We start from the raw sequence: 9,028 nt of genomic DNA, 5'->3' as shown, positions 1-9,028 counted from the left end.
ATGAAAGAAACAAGTATTTTCGAATTTTAGTAATCATTTAAACAGAAATGTGTTTTTCTAGTCTGCAGTTTGGAGTGGCTCAATCACATGGCTGTTATCCCTGGTGGTCCTGAGTGGTCTCTAGAGTGGCATGGTGGTCTCCTGGTTAGGCCTAGATAACATAAACAGGATCGGAGGTCATGTTTATACTGCTGATCCACCTTTGCACTCATGCCTCATCATCAGAGAGATGGACGATTTCAGAGGGTGAAGAGCATAAGGTGCCGCTTTCTTTTTTCCCTTCTCTCTACAGATAAAAGACATGGGTCACGGACCACCAAACTCAAATTTCCTCCTCTTGCTACTTGATAAACAGCAACGTCTTTAAGGAAATTCAATGTAGACGGCCCTGAATGGAAGCATTAGCATTTAAATGGCTGAACAATTGAAAAATGCATTAGGATACATAAAAAAAAACCTTGTTCCTGCTTTTGGCCACTGTAAGGATCAGAGAGGCGACAAGAGAGAGAAAGAGAATACTTTTAAAGGGGTCATATGATGCGATTTCAAGTTTTCCTTTCTCTGTGGAGTGTTACAAGCTCTTGGTGCATAAAGAAGATCTGTAAAGTTACAAAGACTGAAGTCTCAAATCCAAAGAGATATTCTTCATAAAAGTTAAGAGTCAGCCACGCCTACCTAAAACGGCTCTTTCTAACACGCCCCCACATATCTACATCACTATGTGGTACTGCATCATCACTGTTTCTGGCACGTGACTCTGTTGCCCTTTCGGGCTTGAACTGATGGTAAAACTAACGACATTATTAACTGTCTTGATATTTACTTTGAAAGCTGAAGCTCGCGATTATGGTAAGGGGCATTACATTTCCGACGCGTGCTTGTGGTGTTCGGCCAATCACAATGCACTGGGTCAGCTGGCCAATCAGAGCAGACTGCGCTTGCCAAAGGAGGGGGCTTTGTTGAAAACGACGCGTTTGAGAGAGGCGGGGCATAGAGGACCTACAATAATGTACAGTATTTGAAAAACAATGTGTTTTTTGAACATTAAAGCATGTCAACATATTCTGTTACACCAAATACACAAAATAAAGATCTTTTAAATAGCATCATATGACCCCTTTAAAGCTGCTCCTCTGGAAAAGATAACTAGCTGTCCAGGTTCATTTTGATGTGAATGTGTGTGTGATGTTCAGACCAGACACCACTTTGTCCTTTCCATTTGCTTTATTGCACACCTTCGGCTCCTGCTGGCTGTGTAAAATCCCACACAGGAACATTTTGGCACAGTGCAGATGTTTGGGCTGCATTTCAATGTTGAAAACATTCGGGATGTGTTTCAAATTGCCTCACAGTTTTTAAAAATGTGAGTGTCACTTTTTCAAGCAGATCAAAACACATCTTCACACGTTCGTGCAGAGGTTTAATGCTGATATTATCTTAAGAGGATGAGGAATGTTGGTTTAGACTTTGAGGAATGATCTCACCTCTCCATGACAGGCTCTGACTATTTATCATTTATGTTAGCACTTTTGCACAGAAAAGCTGTCACATCTGCCAGAGAGTAAGAATGTGAAGTAGAGAGAGTGCAGAAGAATGAATAACAGTGAGTGAATGGCATTTTGTGATACTGTGTCAACATTTGGGATGTGCAAAACTACATATTTCTAAAATCGACTTGTCTGTCTGAATGACTAGTTGACTAGCAGGCCTTAATGAAGCCCTGATTATACCGATTTAGGGCCATGTCCATCCGCCATCAATTAGAATCTATTTTGAATATCACACATTGTCTTAAAGAAATTAAAATTCTCACCCACATTGTTCCTACCTTGTATGACTTTATATTCTTCTATTCGATGTGCTGTTAATGTTTCAGCTGTTTTTGCCCTTACAATGAAAGTCAGTGGGGCTCAAAATAACATTGGACCTCTTTGGGTTTCATTGTATGTGCATTGTATGATTTGTCCCTATAAAAATGTAACTCAAGTGCGACATGCTAAAAAAACTTTTTCCAGACATGATGAAAGAAATCTCACTAACTGACTCATTAGTTGTTGACCAACTAGCTGACTAGGTGGCCATCCTGACCCATCCCTAGTCAATACTTTAGAGAGATGAAAGGGAATGGGAAGATTCTTATGCCAAAGGATCTTTTTTTTTATTCAATCTTTAAGCTGACCTGGGAGAAGGAAAGAGGGGTCGAGAGAAAGGGAGCTCTGGTTAACTGGCAGGGCCCCAGGCAATGAGGATTCAGAGAAAACTTTGATCTTCTGCATGATGATTCTGACCTCATGGTTTCTTCACCACACTCCATTACAACAACGCACAGAGCGAAAGAGTGGCAATTCTTTACTGTGGTCTGTGGTTTGGTTGTTTTTTTTTTGTTTTTTTTTGAGGAATGGTTACTGTGAAATTAATCAGTCTAAGATTCCCTTTTGCTTTTCTGCTCTAGTTTTTGTAGCTTTTTTGCACTTTCATACATACCAGTTGCATTGGTGTTTGTAGCTGATGAATCAATTCTTTTTTTGAACTCTGAACTGAATCCATTACATCTGAATTTCTTGACAGGTGACTGCATGTTTGAATTGACCAATGAAATTGGCTGTGGGGCAGGTTTGAAAATCAATCGGAAAAAATTTTTTTGTTTGACATGTAATGGCTTGTTTCCACTGAGCGGTACGGTTCAGTACAGTACGATTCGGTACGGGTAACCCTGATTCAGCTTGCATTTCCACTGCCAATAGTACCCTTCTTGATAGGCATGTTGTATGCCGAAAAGTAGCGATCGACGATAAAGCGTGACAATAAGCACAACTCTGCCTCTTTTTGTTAAATATCAGTTTTAATGAACAATAATTTTGTTTTTGGACAATGACGTTTCACAAGTCCACAAGAACGCATATTGAGAAACGCTATTGTCTGTGTGAAAATATAAAATGATAAAATACACGGTTTGTGCACTCTGATGTAAAGCCCAACACTCATGGACCGCAAAGTGGAATGAGTGAAGGACGCTTTATCCCCTTGTATCATGCAAAAGTGACGATTCTAGTCAACCAATCAACGTTCTGCAGTGAGTTTAGCTCCACCCTTTTGGTACCATTTGCTGTGCTAGGTACCCCAATGGAAGGGTACCAAAAAAGGGGTACGGTACGGTTCGCTATTTTGGTACCATTCACAACTTCTGACAGTGGAAACGGAAATAATTGCATACCGTACTGTACTGTACCGAACCGTACCGCTCAGTGGAAACGAGCCATAAAGCAACCAGCCACAGTTAGTTTTCATTTTATGTACTGTTTAGAATGTAAATTAATCTTGGGAAAATAATGAACAGGTTTTCAGTATTAGTCAGAATTGTAAATTAGTATCAATAAACAGTATTGCACTAATATTACAGTTCTGGCCAATACAGACAGACAGACAGTGATGAATCTGATATATAATGCTTTATATTAAATTATGCTATTTTTGTTGATTTATATCTTTTTATGACACTTATTTTTTAAATATGTATTTTATCAGTTTATAATCAATCTGGATGCTATCTGACAATAATTATGTGGTTTTAATAGACTAAACAGCATTGTATGGCCATCAGTGCATTTTCTTCATCTTTGATTCAAGAATTAAAACACTTGGACGGCTTTAAAATTGCTTTCCTGCTGTTTCCAAACCTTTAATGTCCCTTAATTAGAGTATTGATCCACTTTTGGTTTACTTGGATTTGAATCACAGACACCTTCGATATAGTCTTGTTTTGTGCCATTAAAAGCCACTAAAACATGATCAACAAGGCTGTTCCTTGATAAAACTGCTGCCAAGAACTTGCCAGTGACAAGCACAAATGTGTCTCAAGTGCGACATGCTAAGGAGGTTTAGTTACCAAAGTAGTGTTTTGATGAAGGGGATGAATTTAAGGATGCAACTTAATGTTAGTTGTTAACTGGTAGCATGCTGAAACATGGTACACCAAAAACCATCTCTGAAAAAAAAAAACGACTCTGAATTCCTAAATTTTTTCCAGACATGATGAAAGAAATCTCACTAAACAAACCGAGAACTAAAGTTTAGCCGTTCTTTTTAGTGAAGGACTGGAAAAGGAAATGTTAGCGTGTGTGCGGTGATTCAATCTGAGCAACACCGAATGATGCCGAGACAGAACGAAGTAATTTACTGGACATAAACGGTCATTTGTATTCAGTTCATGCCCACTTCCATACTACCCGTTTATCATCCTTGCCTAGAGGTGGATGTGTGTGCTTTATTCTGGTAAAACTTTCACTACTGAGATATTGTAGATTCCTGTGGAGTGTGTGATGATGGGATTGTGCGTCTGTGTGAGTTTGTGTCCCCCTTTGGTGGTATAAGTTTGCTTAAAATCAGTGACGGGCCCCAGAGGAGAGTCGATTCAGTCCAACTCAGTGTGAGGATGAAACCTCTGTGTTTCTCCAGGGTGGTGGATGTGATCAGCGGGGTGGAGAGAGACAGGCTGGTGGAGATGGTTAGAGCCAAGGCTGTGCCTGGGGAATCTGACATGTCTGCATATGTCGGTATCTAGGGTGTAGGAAGAGGGAGAAACGGCACTGAAGCTTCACTTACACTTACATCCAGAGATCAGATTTAGAGATCTGGTTCAAACGTACAGGCGCAGGAAGCCAGACTGCCAGCATGAACCTTTTCTGATTATCTGCTCTCAGTCAGCACAGTCAGTTGACACTTGGAACGTATGGTTTCTAGTGTGTGTTGTTCAGGTTCAATGAGTGCTATATCAGTTATCGGACGATATTAGTTTTTTTAAATTAATTTATTTTTTTATTGTGTGTGCTCATTTCCAATAGTTTTACATTTGAATTACCTTTTTGTTGTCTAGTGTTCACTTAAACTAATTGTTTAAACCACGTAAAATAATAACAATGTAAAATGTGATCTTTAGCAAATGTGAATTTCAAGCAAATCTTAATTTTTTAATCTAAAACAAAATACTCTACATAATACATTTGTGATGATTTTTGGAATTCACTTGTTGCATTTAAACATGATTTTAGTTTTTTTTACGTTTTGTGTTTTTTAAATTATATTAGTTTTATATTTAAATTACTTTTATCAGTTTAAGACAATAACTGTAAGTGTTTTAGTAGTCTTGATATATCATTCAGTATTAGTAATTAATATTACCATAATATATCCCTAAAATGTTTTATTCATTCATTCAAATTTTATTACATTTTAATATCAGCTGTTCATAAAATTTTGGCCATAACATGAATACAATTGTTGGCATATTGTATTGGCCAGAATTTTAAACTGGTGTGTCCCTAGTAGTGCCATTGTTAAATAATATTTGGAAATAAAGTAGCTTTAACTTAAGTATGTCATGAACAATTCCATTCCATTTTCCATTAATTTCTTCTTTGAAGTAGGCATTATGCAGTTTCTGGATGGATTGCACTTGCATCCACATAATGAAATGGCTCCACCACAACACACACACACACAAACATTGTGATTGAAGCTAATGGAGAAGATGTTAAAAGAAGGACAGATCCTCTGGATGCAAAAGCGACCTGACTGTCACCAATGCCCCGTCTCAGTTCACTTTATCTATCCTCTCAAATTAGGCTCATTATGCTATTTTCTCGTTTCCTGACTCTGTATATCATTTTGCACCTATGACCTCAGTGTGTGTTTTATCTTCTATTCTTCTTTTCACATGTCTTCCTTTCCTTTTCTTCTTGTCTTTCCTGTGCTCTCATTTCCCTTCCAAAACACACACATTTACTTGGGCTTTGTTTACGCAGCAGATAAAACTTTAGGATCTTTAGGATGGACATTCCATACTTATTTTGCAAGTGATGAAATCAAATCTGTTTGTTCAGACAATGTCGTCAGTATTGATTGTCATAGTAATTAGTGGTCGACCGATATTGTTTTTTTTGAGAGCCAATGTATATTTTAGTCTCTGCTCGTACACATTGTTTTCAGAATGAAAATCAAAACATGATTTTCATAATTCACTTTATTTATTAATCGTTTTCTCAAACTATAACATCCCAGGATGCCCGCAAAGTGAGGCTTTGTCACATTTAGCTAGCTTTGGGGAGAAATTCATCCCTAAACTATAGTTAAATAAACCCTCATGCACACTTTGTGGCAGCATTAGAGCAAATTCGCTGAAAACACACTGCTTTACAAAAGCTTTGAAAAACTGTCTAATTCAGACATCAGAGAGCGCTTTATCTGTACTATTCTCCCAGTCTCCCATTACACACAAATGCATGAAACAAAACGGATTATCCGAATGTGGCGCCCAACACATATGCAAAAGGGCGACACTAAAGAACCTTCAGAAAGCATGTGCTGCATATTGATTAACATTTGATCCTTCCTGCTTTCATCTTCACTGGTCCCTAGGCTCTAATCCAACCCTCCAGACCTGTCTGTCTGCCTGTTTGACCCTCTTACTCTCTTCTTCCTCCAGGGGTGAGGCTACACAAGGGCCCGGGTGGCACCGGTCCTCCCAGATTGATTACTGGTCTGCCCCGTGTCAAAATATATTAATGGTTTGGAAATAGTGAAAAAACTAAATCAAAAACAAAGGAACTTGCCTTTTGTTATTTCAAATATCAGCCTTTTTGTGATATGATATATGATATGATATGATATTACTTTCTATTACTCAAACAATTCTGAAAAAATTGTTTCACAGTATTTTTGATCAAATAAATGCAGCCTTGGTGAGCATAAGAGACTTGACCAGTCCAATCACATGAGGATTTCTGGCCCTGTCACTGCTTTTCTCCATGGACATCTTGGTACTGTATGTCTTAAATACCTGCTGTACCTTGTACTCTTTGGGAATAACAGAAAAGAGAACTAAGGAATGCTGGGATGGATGATGAGGGCAGATGGATGAGCTTGGCTCAGGGATGAGAGGAGTGAGCTGATAAATCCAATACTGATGTCAGCGGGGGGATGGCTGTGAAAGATGGACTGAAAGGAGGAGGAATAGGTGGAGGAGGGGAGAGAATTATGTCAGTAAAAATGCCCGCCAGCACTGGTGGAGGTACCGGTCTCTCAGCCTCAGGCTGGCAGCAGGGGCTTGGTTGTGATCATCACTGTCTTAACTGGGTACACACATACTGCTAAGTAATGGCAAAGTCATTCTAACCTAATCTGTGTTTCTTTTACCGTTTGAACAGATTTTTACACTGTGTCCTAACCAAGTGTGACATGATAAAGTGACGAGTGATTATAAGTACTTCCATGTACATTATCATTCAAAAGTTTGGGGTCAGTTAGATTTTTTTTCTTTTTTGAAAGAAATTGATATTGTTGTTCCGCAATTATGTATGAAATTGGTCAAAAGTGACAGTAAAGAAAACATTCAAATAAATGCTGTTTTTTTCTGAAAACACTATCACAGTTTTCACAAAAATATTAAGAAGGACAGTTGTTTTCAACTATTTATAAGAAATGTTTCTTGAGCACTAAATCAGCACATTAGAATGATTTCTGAAGGATCATTTGACATTGAACACTGGAGTAATGGCTGCTGAAAATTCAGCTTTGCCATCACTGAAATAAATTTTAAAATATAGTAAAATATAAATGTTATTGTATTTTTGATCAAATAAATGCAGCCTTGGTGAGCATATTTCTTTCAAAATTTAAAAAAGCTCTTGTTATCTTTGGCCACTGCTAATTAGAAATTACCAGTCAATTTTGATTCTGTAGAAGAAAATTTTGTGATAATGTGATGTTTTTGGAATCCTAGTGGTCCGTTTGAAATTTAAGTAGTAATACATTTGCAGCGTTATCTGACGTAACATGGACTGTAATGCGTAAGCGGCCTTACAGTGCACTTTCTCTGTCTTCCTGTCTCACTCTCTCCCTCTCTCTCTCTGCTAGGTCATGTTTTATTGGTTTGTCTGCTGAAGGAAGATTCTAGGAATTGTCCCTCCTAACAATAATAGAATAGTTCTCTCCTGCTCTGCAAGCAGTTTCCACGGCAACAGCTGGGAGGGGGTAGGTTTGGGGAGGTGGGGGGAGTGGTGTATGAAAGCTGCAGTGCTTATTCGTATTGTTATGTTTTGTATCCGCGTCGATAGTGCAGACAGACACACACACTGAAACCTGTGAAATGAGGCAGTGCAGATGTGACGCAGCTCTGCATCTGTGAATTCACTGCATTCGTGATGAATGTTTGTCATCACGATTCATCTGACCCAACACTCAGAGAGTGAAATGTCACTGTCGACCGATCTCATTATTATTTCCACCGGTAATAATGATCATCCATCACCCAGCGAGACTTTGATCACTGCCGTGTAACGAGAGGTGGAACTGGCAGAGAGGAATTCTGTGACATTTCCGTAATCACTCTATGGAATCTTTTATTATCTAGAAACGTCGTCTCCACAGCGATGACTTGACTGCATGGTCCATTTGACCAACATATGAGACTTTCTATCAGTCAACTTCCCTCGTTATTGATCCTGCGCAGATTACTGCCAAAAGTCTCAATCAAAAGCCTAATTTCTAACCATTCCACCCCTCCACACTTGAACTGACTGTGAACGAGTTCATTTATAAACAACAAACGGCATGTCCCACACCAACTTTTAACAGCACAGCAGTCCAGTATTTCTTTCCAGTATAGTGACATAGTATCTTGTAGTGTATGTGTGTGTAATTCTATCCATGGTGCTCTACCTACGGGAGATCAGGGTTGCAGTGGGTTGAGGGGGACTGAGGCGCTATATTTAGCTGACCTGGGTGCCCATGAACACGGGGTGGTGGGCTGGGAGACAGGTGCAGACCTGCCATTATGGAAAAACAGAAAGCCCCCCATAGGCACAGAACAGAGCTCTAGTTGACAAAAATAAACCTTTCTTTCTGTGCGTGCGTGCGTGCGTGCGTGCATGCGTGTGTGTGTATGTATGTATGTATGTATGTATATATATATATATATATATATGTATATGTATATGTATATGTATATGTATATGTGTATATATGTATATAT

At 38.8% G+C, this 9,028-nt stretch overlaps 1 protein-coding gene across 1 annotated transcript in view; it reads left to right on the top strand.

The window, feature by feature from the left end:
- The first annotated feature begins 238 nt into the window (after positions 1 to 238).
- Positions 239 to 9,028, top strand: part of LOC107549930 (semaphorin-6B-like) — a 75,656-nt gene continuing 66,866 nt past the window's right edge. Inside the window, exon 1 of the mRNA XM_016231120.1 lies at positions 239 to 260. The gene's annotated coding sequence lies outside the window, so the exon portion shown is untranslated. The remainder of the gene's footprint in view (positions 261 to 9,028) is intronic.

This window comes from Sinocyclocheilus grahami, unplaced genomic scaffold, assembly GCF_001515645.1.
Source record: "Sinocyclocheilus grahami isolate Dianchi unplaced genomic scaffold, SAMN03320097.WGS_v1.1 scaffold16.1, whole genome shotgun sequence".
Lineage (NCBI taxonomy): Eukaryota > Metazoa > Chordata > Actinopteri > Cypriniformes > Cyprinidae > Sinocyclocheilus > Sinocyclocheilus grahami.
The sequence above is the reverse complement of the archived record's forward strand: the minus strand, read 5'-3'. Positions and strand labels throughout refer to the sequence as shown.